Source organism: Arachis hypogaea, chromosome 11 (genome assembly GCF_003086295.3).
Source record: "Arachis hypogaea cultivar Tifrunner chromosome 11, arahy.Tifrunner.gnm2.J5K5, whole genome shotgun sequence".
NCBI classification, from domain to species: Eukaryota; Viridiplantae; Streptophyta; class Magnoliopsida; order Fabales; family Fabaceae; genus Arachis; species Arachis hypogaea.
Genome location: NC_092046.1, coordinates 43,111,980 through 43,123,752, shown reverse-complemented (window position 1 = coordinate 43,123,752; position 11,773 = coordinate 43,111,980). Strand labels below are relative to the sequence as shown.

Sequence of the window (11,773 nt, the reverse complement as noted above, 5' to 3'; positions counted from 1 at the left end):
TCAGAGAAACTAATTGAGGTTTCAGCTCAAAGTTGTTTGCTCCAATGGCAGGAATGGAGATGCTTCTTCCATGTAAATTGGAATTAGGTGCAGTAAAGTCACCAAGCATCTTCCTTACATTATTATTATTTTCGGCTGCCATCTCCTTTTCCTGTTCAAAAATTTCTGAAAGGTTATCTCTGGATTGTTGTATTTTAGCGTCTCTTAATTTTCTCTTCAGAGTCCTTTCAGGTTCTGGATCTGCTCCCACAAGAATGTTCTTATCCTTGCTCCTGCTCATATGACAAAGAAGAAGGCACAGAAAAATAATAATAATAGAGATCCTTTATACCACAGTATAGGGATCCCTTTATGAGTGGAAGAAAAGAGGGGGAGACAAAGAATGTAATGTAATGGAAGAAACACAACTGTGAGGAGGCTTTGAGATGTGAGATGAGATGTTAGGATATGAATGAATAAATAGAATGAGATGGGGGAGGGATAATTTTCGAAAATTATTTTGAAAAAGAGTTAGTGATTTTTGAAAAATGGTTTTTGAAAAAATGTTAGTAATTTTCGAAAATTTTTAAAATCAACAATAAAAGATAAAAATAATTAGTTAATTAAAAAGAAATATTTGAAAAAGAGGGAAGATATTTTCGAAAATTAGAGAGAGAGAGTTAGTTAGGTAGTTTTGAAAAAGTTAAGAAACAAACAAAAAGTTAGTTAGTTAGTTGAAACAAATTTTGAAAAGATAAGAAGTTAGGAGGTTAGAAAAGATATTTTGAAAAGATATTTTTGAAAAAGATAAGATGAGAAGATATTTTTGAAAAGATATGATTGAAATTAGTTTTTGAAAAAGATTTGATTTTTAAAATCACAATTAATGACTTGATTCATAAGAAATCACAAGATATGATTCTAGAACTTAAAGTTTGAATCTTTCTCAACAAGCAAGTAACAAACTTCAAATTTTTGAATCAAAACATTAATTGATTGTGTTATTTTCGAAAATTTGGTATAAAAATAAGAAAAGGATTTTTGAAAAATATTTTTGGAGTTTTCGAAAATAACTAAGAATTTTGAAAAAGATTTGATTTTTGAAAAAGATTTTGAAAAAGATAAGATTTTCAAATTGAAAATTTGATTTGACTCATAAGAAACAACTTGATTTTTAAAATTTTTTTTGAAAAAGTCAACTCAATTTTCGAATTTGATGAGAGAAAAAGGGAAAGATATTTTTTTTTATTTTTGAAATTTTTATGAAAAACATGAAAAATATGCAATGCATGAAATTTTTAGATCAAAACAATGAATGCATGCAAGAATGCTATGAATGTCAAGATGAACACCAAGAACACTTTGAATGTCATGATGAACATCAAGATACAATTTTGAAAAAATTTTTAATGCAAAGAAAAAATGCAAGACACCAAACTTAGAATTCTTTAATGCTTACGCACTAAGAATTCAAGAATGCATATGATAAACATGAAAAGACACAAAACAAAAATTCATCAAGATCAAACAAGAAGACTTACCAAGAACAACTTGAAGATCATGAAGAACACTATGAATGCATGATATTTTCGAAAAAATGCAAGATGCATATGCAAGTGACACCAAACTTATAATATGACTCAAGACTCAAACAAGAAACACAAAATATTTTTGATTTTTATGATTTTCTAATTTTTTTGGATTTTTTTTTCGAAAAATTAATTGAAAAAAGAAAAATAAGGATTCCAAAATTTTTAATATGAATTCCAGGAATCTTGCATTCTTAGTCTAAAGCTTCAGTTCAGGAATTAGACATGGCTCACTAGCCAGCCAAGCTTTCAAAGAAAGCTCCAGTCCAAAACACTAGACATGGCCAATGGCCAGCCAAGCTTCAGCCTTTAACACGAGAGTATATTGCTCTTTGATAACAAATTGCAAGCCTCAGTCCAAATAAATTTAGACATGACTTTACAGCCAGCCAGGCTTCAACATGCTTCATGAAACACTAGAATTCATTCTTAAAAATTTTGAATAAATTTTTGAAAACATTTTTATATAAATTTTTTTCGAAAACAGATGAGAAAATTTTTGAAAAGAAAATGAAAAGAAAGTTACCTAATCTGAGCAACAAGATGAGCCGTCAGTTGTCCAAACTCAAACAATCCCCGGCAACGGCGCCAAATACTTGGTGTTGTTGCCGGGATTGGGATCTCAGACGATTCTTGGTGCCAAACAGGAACAATTAAGTCCCCAGTAACGGCGCCAAAAACTTGGTGCACGAAATTGTGATCTCTGGTAGGAATAGAGATACTTATGTAAATCATTGGTAGGAATTTCAGATAAGCGAATGGAGATGCTTTTCGTTCCTCTGAACCTCTGCTTTCCTGCTATCTTCATCCAATCAGTCTTACTCCTTTCCATGGCTGGCTGTATGCAAGGGCATCACCGTTGTCAGTGGCTACATCCCCTCCTCTCAGTGAATAATTGATGCGCATAAACTAGTTATGCCACGATTTAGGAAATTGCACGATCGGCAAAATTCCTTCCGGCAAGTGCACCGGTTATCGTCAAGTAAAAACTCACAATAGAGTGAGGTCGAATCCCACAAGGATTGGTTGAATGAGCAATTCGGATTAGAAGTGAGTCTAGTTGAGCGGAATCAAGAATTAGATGAGAATTGCGGAATGTAAAATTGGCGGGAAACGTAAATGGCAAGAAATTGAAATGGCGGAATCTTAAATTGCATGAATCAAAGAGGAGAAGCTAAATTGCTGAAATTAAAAGGGAATGGGGGTGATTGCATGAATTGAGTTGCAGAATGTAAAGAGAAAGTGGAAATCAGAAATGGGGAATTCATTGGGTTATAGGAGATATTGAGATCTCCGAATCAAAACATGTTTATCTCTTCCTCAACCAATGCGTTCATTGAATTTTGCTTGGCAATCTTATATGATTGGATCCCAATCCCTTGGCTCACCAATTCTCTCTAAAAACAAACAAATTCCCAATTCCTTGGTTTAAATGTTCATAAGAAGAGATGATGCTCGATCACTGATTATACGACACAGTTTCATGAACCACAATTTGGTAGGATTACATGTCACAATATCCATCCAAACCCCAATCCAATTCACTGTGAGAAAGCTTCTCTAGCATGAATCCTCCATTCCTTTCCCAAGGTTCCGAAGGATTCCAATTATGGGTAGTTTCTTTCCCAAGACAACTACCCAATGGAATTAGATCGAGAAGCTTTCTAACAAAATTCAAGAGAAAAGATTGAAGAAGAAGATAAACTATTATTGATTCATTGAATTACAATAGAGCTCCCTAACCCAATGAAAGGGGGTTTAGTGAGTCATAGCTCTGAATTCAATTACAAAGGTATGAAAACTAGCCAAAATGAAAGGTAAAAAAAAAGTCCTCTCCTAACTTAAATTCTATCCTATTTATACACTTTCTATATTGAGCTTCTGTTGTGTTTCTTGGGCTTTGAGGCCTCTCCCTGCTTTCCTTTTGCTTTGGGTTTATGATCCATAATCTTGATGAGGCTGCTGATCCACATTCTGTAACATTCATTGAGCCAACTTAGTGATAATCAAGTAATGACACATGACTCAACAAATTGAAATTCCAGACTCATCAATCCTTCAGGCCCAATCCCATAAACCATAATATTCAATTGGGTTTCATACCAGAGTAAGTTTAAGTTAATGTTTGTGCTCAAAAGCTAACTTAAACTGCAATATTTTTGGCCCAGAAACCTTTTCCAATAGTGGCGTTTAAGCTCCAGTTTAAGCTTAAACTGTAGCTTAAACGCCAGACACTTCCAGTGATGCCTTTTGTGGAAGCACGTTTAAGCTTCAGTTTAAGGTTAAACTGAAGCTTAAACGTGGAAATGGAAGAAGGCAGCCCTGGAGGGTCACTCAGTCGAACACGTTTAAGCTTCAGTTTAAGGTTAAACTGAAGCTTAAACGTGGAGATAGGAAAGGTAGCCCTGGAGGTCGAACACGTTTAAGCTCCAGTTTAAGGTTAAACTGGAGCTTAAACGTGGAAGAGGAGAAAGGTAGCCCTGGAGGTGTCGAACACGTTTAAGCTCCAGTTTAAGGTTAAACTGGAGCTTAAACGTGGAAATGGAGAAAGCAACCCTGGAGGAGAAAACTTGGTCGAACACGTTTAAGCTCCAGTTTAAGGTCAAACTGGAGCTTAAACGTGGAAATGGCTCCCTGGTGCATTTCCCATTTCTGGCGTTTAACCTCCAGTTTAAGGTTAAACTGGAGGTTAAACGTGGAAATGCTTCTTTGGTGAGACTTTCATTCTGGCGTTTAACCTCCAGTTTAAGGTTAAACTGGAGGTTAAACTTCAATTCCAGCATTTCTTAGCCTTCATGATTCTGGCGTTTAAGCTCCAGTTTAGGCTTAAACTGGAACTTAAACGCCATTTCCAGCATTATATGGCTTGGTAGTTTAAGTTCCAGTTTAAGCTTAAACTGGAACTTAAACTCCACATGTGATATTCAAGCTTCCTTTATTGATTTTGTTGCTTCTTTGCCTAGCCTCTTCTTCCCTGAAATCATCCAAACAATTGCATCAAAGTCTTGCAAAATTTCATGAGAAATCTTCCATTCATAGCATTCAAGTAATATAACTAAAAACTCATGGAATTTGCATCAAAATCATACTGTTTGGATGGTTCATTGCTTTGTTATTCATTTAACCATTCTTGGTTACTTTAAGCTCAAGAAAATGCATAAAACCACTAAAACTAACAGAAAAATGCTAGTGAAACTAGCCTAAGATGCCTTGGCATCACAACACCAAACTTAATACTTGCTTGTCCCTAAGCAAGTCCTGAGTTATTTGAGAAAAAAAAAGCATGAACAGAAAGCAATCCCATTGGCTATATTAGTAAGCACTTTAAGTTCATCAGAAGGGTTTTATGCAGAAAGTTGCAGCATCACTTTTTCATTCTTATCAGGTAAGATTATCACTTTTTCATTGCATCCATCAAACACTGCTATGGCCTCTTGTTACTCTTATGTCCTTGGCACTTTTCTCTTCTTTGTTTTTCTTTTCTTTTTCTTAAAGCTTCTTTGCTCCTTGTTTGCTTAGTGTCATGTGTTGCACCAGCCTTTGGCATTTTCTTTTTCTTATCAGTGCACTACACATATCCACTACAGGCATTTTAGTTCACATTTCTTCTTGAGACATTGGTGCCCAGCACCTCTTTGTGTGACTAAATGTTTTGTATTTAGGTTGCTCTTGATAATGGACTTTTGGTTGATAATCCCGGGTTAGTTAACCCAAGTTACCAAGTGTTGAAACACTCCTCAGAACCTATTCATCCAAGCATATCCTTAATACATAAACACCACAGGCATTTGTCTCAGAAGTTCAAACCATTGGTGCCTAGCTTATTTTCTCAATTTTTTTTGCTTTTTGGTTGCCCTTTTTCAGTGGCTTTTTCTTCTTCTTTTTCTTTCTTCTTCATGGCAAAAGACATTTATTCATCAAGATCCATAGACAGTTTTTAATTTCTACACAAAAAATGATAATTCTACACTCTATTTCCAGTGATCTGACTTAAACAATCAAGCATGCATACCACCACTTAATTCTACTTGATTTGTCACTAATTGAGCCAAGTTACTTTTGTTCAAACTTTTCTTTTATTTTTGGAAACAGAACAAGCATGGCAAGCACTTATTTAAGAAGGTGAAGTTATATCCAAACATCTAGGCATTCACTTTATTCAAAGCAATAACAGACAAACATACTAGAGACTTTCATTCCAGAAAGATTCAACAATTACAGTTTAAATCAGAACAAGCATGCTTTTGTTTGCCCTTTTTAAAGAATTGTCAAGGAACAATACCACCTTGTGAAATTCCTTATTTTCTCTTTGTTTCCAGGAAACAATTTGATTTCTCCTTCTTCTCCTAGTTGTTGTTTCATGCTCTTTCTAAGATCCTTGTTTCCTTTCCTGCAAGAGTGATGAAGTTGCTTGCTTCTCAAGCACTTGAGTGGTTAGCTTAACTATGTATGGGTAAGTGTCTGAGTCTTAAGTTGGTGTGTGAACACCAAACTTAGTCTTCTACTTACTCCTCTGCTCTTTGAGTTCTTGAATACTCTTTGGAATGAAGTTGTTACTAAGGATTTTAAGCATTTCTGTGATTGCTTAGAATGGTTGTTCCTTTCATATAATTCAAAGGTTGTTATGTTCAGTTAATCTGTGTGGTGGAACACCAAACTTGGAGTCACACATTCCCCTTTGAATTATTGATCCACGAATTCATTGTTTGGTGTGAAACACCAAACTTAATTCCTTGCAATGCACAGAAACTACTTCACCTTTTTATTGAAACAAATAAAAGAAACAGCAAGGTAGTATTACCTCAGGTTGGGTTGCCTCCCAACAAGCGCTTTTTTAACGTCATTAGCTTGACGGTCAGCTGCCTCAGTTGAGGTGATATTTAACTTTGTCCTTCTCCTCCACATCTCCCAAGTAATGTTTGAGTCTTTGACCATTCACAGTGAAGGTTCGTTGTGACTTTTCTTCCATGATTTCTATTTGTCCATATTGGGAGACCTTGGTGACAAGGAATGGTCCAGACCACCTTGATTTTAGCTTCCCTGGAAATAGCTTCAGCCTAGAATTGTAGAGCAATACTTTTTGTCCCTCCTCAAATTTCCTTGGGGCTATGTTGCTGTCATGCTTCTTCTTTGCTCTTTCTTTGTAAATTTTGGCATTCTCATAAGCTTCAGCTCTGAATTCTTCCAACTCTTGAATTTGCAACATCCTTCTTTCTCCAGCAGCTTTGCTGTCCAAGTTCAAGAGTTTCAAGGCCCAGAATGCCTTGTGCTCCAACTCCAGTGGCAAATGGCAAGCTTTTCCATATACTAGTTGGTAAGGAGACATTCCAATTGGTGTCTTGAAAGCTGTCCTATATGCCCAAAGAGCATCATCTAGCTTAATTGACCAGTCCTTCCTTGAAGTTCCCACAGTCTTTTCCAGGATTCTTTTGAGTTCCCTATTAGATATTTCGGCTTGCCCACTCGTCTGTGGATGGTATGGTGTGGCTACCTTGTGTTTGACTCCATATTTTAGAAGCAATGCCTCTAATGGTTTGTTGCAGAAGTGGCTTCCTCCATCACTGATGATTGTTCTTGGAACCCCAAAACGGCAAAAAATGTGTTTTCTGAGGAAGTTCATGACTACCTTATTATCATTGGTTGGAGTTGCTATTGCTTCAACCCATTTGGAGACATAGTCTACTGCCACAAGGATGTAATTATTTGAGTATGAGGTGGGAAAGGGTCCCATGAAATCTATCCCCCATACATCAAACAATTCAAGTTCCAGAATGAATTGTTGTGGCATTTCATTTCTTCTTGGCAGGTTCCCCGCTTTCTGGCATTCATGGCAGTGCTTCACTAGTTCCTTTGCATCTTTGAAGATAGTGGGCCAATAAAAACCACACTGCAACACCTTAGCTGCTGTTCTTTCTCCTGCAAAATGTCCTCCATAAGTGGAGCCATGGCAGTCCCATAAGACTTCCCTTCCTTCTTCCTCTGATATGCATCTTCTGAGTATGCCATCCGAACATTTTTTGAACAAGTATGGTTCGTCCCAGATGAAGTATTTGGCATCATTTACCAATTTCTTCCTTTGATGCTTATTAAATTCCAACGGCAAACTCCCAGTGGCCTTGAAGTTCGCTATGTCTGCAAACCAGGGTGCTTTGTGAATTACCATGAGTTGTTCATCAGGAAAGCACTCATTTATATGTGTGCTTTGTGCGCTTCCTTCTTCACATGGTATCCTTGATAAATGGTCTGCCACCTTGTTCTCTACACCCTTCTTGTCTTTGATTTCAATGTCAAATTCCTGCAACAAAAGAACCCATCTAATAAGTCTTGGTTTGGATTCTTGTTTAGCAAGTAAGTATTTTAAAGCTGAATGATCAGTGAAGACAATGACTTTAGATCCAATGAGATAGGATCTAAATTTGTCAAATGCAAAGACTATTGCCAAGAGTTCTTTTTCAGTGGTTGTGTAATTCCTTTGGTTATCATTCAAGACCTTACTGGCATAATAAATCACATGTACCAAATTGTCTTTCCTTTGTCCTAACACTGCCCCAACAGCAAGGTTTGATGCATCACACATCAGTTCAAAAGGTAAGTTCCAATCAGGTGGGGCAATGATAGGTGCAGAGGAAAGTTTTTGCTTCAAAAGTTCATAGGCTATCATGCAATTTTTATCAAATACAAAGGGTGTATCAGAGACAAGCAAGTTACTCAAAGGTTTGGCTATTTTAGAAAAGTCTCTAATAAACCTCCTGTAAAAGCCAGCGTGTCCCAAAAAACTCCTAATTGCCTTGACATTACTTGGTGGAGGTAATTTTTCAATGAGTTCCACCTTAGCTCTGTCCACCTCAATGCCTCTATTCGAGATTTTGTGGCCAAGGACTATTCCTTCTGTGACCATGAAATGACACTTTTCCCAGTTTAATACTAGGTTGGTCTCTTGGCATCTCTTAAGCACCAAGGCAAGGTGGTGTAGGCAGCTAGGAAAAGAATCTCCAAACACAGAAAAATCATCCATGAAAACCTCAATAAATTTTTCAATCATGTCTGAAAAGATGGACAGCATGCATCTTTGGAAAGTGGCAGGTGCATTGCACAATCCAAAGGGCATGCGTCTATAAGCAAAAACTCCATATGGACAAACAAATGATGTTTTCTCTTGATCTCTAGGATCAACTACTATCTGATTATAGCCTGAGTATCCATCCAGAAAGCAATAGTAAGCATGTCCTGCAAGCCTTTCAAGCATCTGATCCATGAATGGGAGTGGGAAATGATCTTTTCTGGTGGCTTCATTGAGCTTCCTGTAGTCTATGCACATCCTCCACCCAGTGACAGTTCTTGTGGGTATGAGTTCGTTCCTCTCATTTGGCACCACATTTATGCCACCTTTCTTGGGCACTACATGGATGGGACTAACCCATGGGCTATCAGAAATGGGGTAGATTACCCCTGCCTGCCATAATTTCATGACCTCCTTTTGTACCACTTCTTTCATGACAGGATTCAATCTTCTCTGAGCTTGAATGTAGGGTCTAGCATCCTCTTCTAACAAGATTTTATGCATGCATATGGATGAACTTATCCCCTTCAAATCAGCTAGGGTCCATCCAATAGCGTCTTGATGAGTTTGTAGCACATTGATCAATTTTTCTTCCTGTTCTTGGCTCAGGGCAGCGCTAATGATAACAGGGTAGCTCTCATTACTACCCAAGTATGCATACTTGAGATTAGAGGGCAATGCTTTGAGCTCAGGTTTTGGTGCTTCCTTCTCTTCCTTCACTCTATCTGGCATGCTTGGCATGGTTGTTTCAGCAGCTTTGATGTCACTATCTTCAATATCCTTGGTGAACTCCTCCTCTGCCACTTCCTTTGCTGTTTCCTCAAAGGTTTCTTGTACTGCAATGTCCACTACATCCACCCTCATGCATTCCTTTAGTGATTCTGATGGATAGCTCATTGCCTTGAAGACGTTAAACACCAATTGCTCATCATGCAGTCTAAGAGTGAGCTCACCATTTTGGACATCTATGATGGCCCCTGCAGTAGCCAGGAAGGGTCTTCCCAGAATTATTGAAGCTTCGGCTTCTTCCTCCATATCTAATACCACAAAATCGGCAGGGAATATGAAATCTCCCACTTTTACCAACAAATCTTCAACTATCCCATGAGGGAATTTAAAGGTTCGATCTGCCAATTGGAGGGCCATTCTTGTTGGTTTGGCTTCCTCAATCTCCATTCTTCTCATCATTGTTAGAGACATCAAATTGATACTGGCCCCTAAGTCACACAAGGCCTTCTCCACCATGACTTCTCCTATGATGCAGGGGATTTGAAAACTGCCTGGATCCTTCAGTTTCTGAGGCAATTTGTGTTGAATGATGGCACTGCATTCTTCAGTCAACAACACAGTTTCCTCATTTCTCCAGCTTCTCTGTTTGGTCATTAATTCCTTTAAGAATTTTGCATAGAGTGGCATTTGCTCTATTGCCTCAGCAAACGGAATGTTGATTTGAAGCTTCTTGAAAATCTCCAAAAATCTGGAGAATTGGCCATCCTTTTCACCTTTCATCAAACGTTGAGGATATGGTGCTTTGGGTGTGTACGGCTTCAGGACCTCTTTTTCTTTTTCTCTTGTTGCAGACGGTGTAAAGGATTGTCCCTGTTCCTTGTCTCTCACATTTTCCTTTGCTTCATCCTCTGTGGGTTCACTTGAGATCTCCTTTAGCTTTTTTCCACTTCTGAGGGTTATGGCTTTACATTCTTCCCTTGCAATAGCCTTGGCAGCATGAGAAACACTTGGCCCAGGGATTTGCTTATACAAATACCCAATTTGATTTTCTAACTTCTGGATGGCAGCTCCTTGGTTTTGCAAGTTGGAAATTACTTCTTCCTTAAAAGCTTTCAATTCGGTTATGTCTTGACCCATGGTTGCAAGCATTCCTTCTATCCTGTTTAATTGATCTTGAAATTGTTGGTTCGGATTAGGTTGGGTAGGTCGATTATTTTGGCCTTGATATGATGGTTCGGAGTAAGTGTTTTGTGTGGCTTGGTATGCTCTTTGGTTGGGGTTTTGGTATGTGGACTTGTTATGTTGGTTTTGCTGGTTTCCCCACCCAAAGTTTGGGTGGTTTTTCCAGCCTGGGTTGTAAGTGTTGGAATGTGGATCATATGGTTGCCTTTGTTGATTTCCTACATAATTGGCCTCTTCCCAATCACCTCCTTCAGTGCTTTCTTCCTCTTGATCTTGTGTGTGTATTGCAGCCACTTGCTTTGTTTCTAACTTCCTGGTGAGCTCTGCTAGTTGCTTGGCAAACACCTTGTTTTGGGCTAGAATTGTATCAACATGGTTCAGCTCCATGACTCCCTTAGTGTTGTGTCTCTCTGATGCATAGTAGTACTCATTCTCAGCCACTGTCTCAATCACTTCAATGGCTTCTTCCACAGTCTTTTTCCTGTTCAATGAACCTCCTGATGAATGGTCTACAGCCTTCCTTGATTCATAAGAGAGTCCATCATAGAAAATATGCAGTTGCACCCAGTCATGGAACATGTCTGGTGGGCATTTCCTTGTCAAATCCTTGAATCTCTCCCATGCCTCGTAGAGAGTTTCACCATCTTGTTGTTTAAAAGTCTGAACCTCAGATCGAAGCCTATTGACCTTTTGTGGGGGGTAGAAACATGCCAGAAACTTGCTTTCCACCTCGTCCCATGTTGTTAGGCTCCCCCTTGAGAATGATTCCAGCCACTTAGCCGCCTTGTCCCTAAGTGAAAATGGGAACAAAAGCAGTTTATAGGCATCTTCCTGGACTCCATTGGACTTCACAGTGTCGCAAATTCTCAGGAATTTTGTGAGATGTTGGTTTGGGTCTTCATTAGCACTCCCACCAAATGAACAATGATTCTCCACAAGTGATATTAGCTGTGGTTTGAGCTCAAAATTGTTGGCCTGAATGGGTGGTTTCTGAATGCTGCTACCACAATTCCCAGAGGTTGGGTTTATGTATGAACTAAGAACCCTCCTCTCAGGAATGGCATTGTTTCCATCAGCTCTCCCATGGTTATGAACTTCTCTTTCCATGGTGAGATCTAGAGCTTCCTCAAAATTGTCCTCAGATTCTCCTTCAGATTCTTCTTCTCCCAGTACTCTCTTCCCTCTTGCTTCCCTTCTAAGTCTATGAAGGGTCCTCTCTGGTTCGGTATATGGA

General features: G+C 38.3%; 1 non-coding gene across 1 annotated transcript; it reads left to right on the top strand.

Moving 5' to 3' along the window:
• Window positions 1-11,116: 11,116 nt before the first annotated feature.
• LOC112725881 (small nucleolar RNA R71) lies at window positions 11,117-11,220 on the top strand. Its single transcript, XR_003164962.1, has one exon. It is a non-coding gene; the product is annotated as a small nucleolar RNA R71 (small nucleolar RNA).
• Window positions 11,221-11,773: the final 553 nt, after the last annotated feature.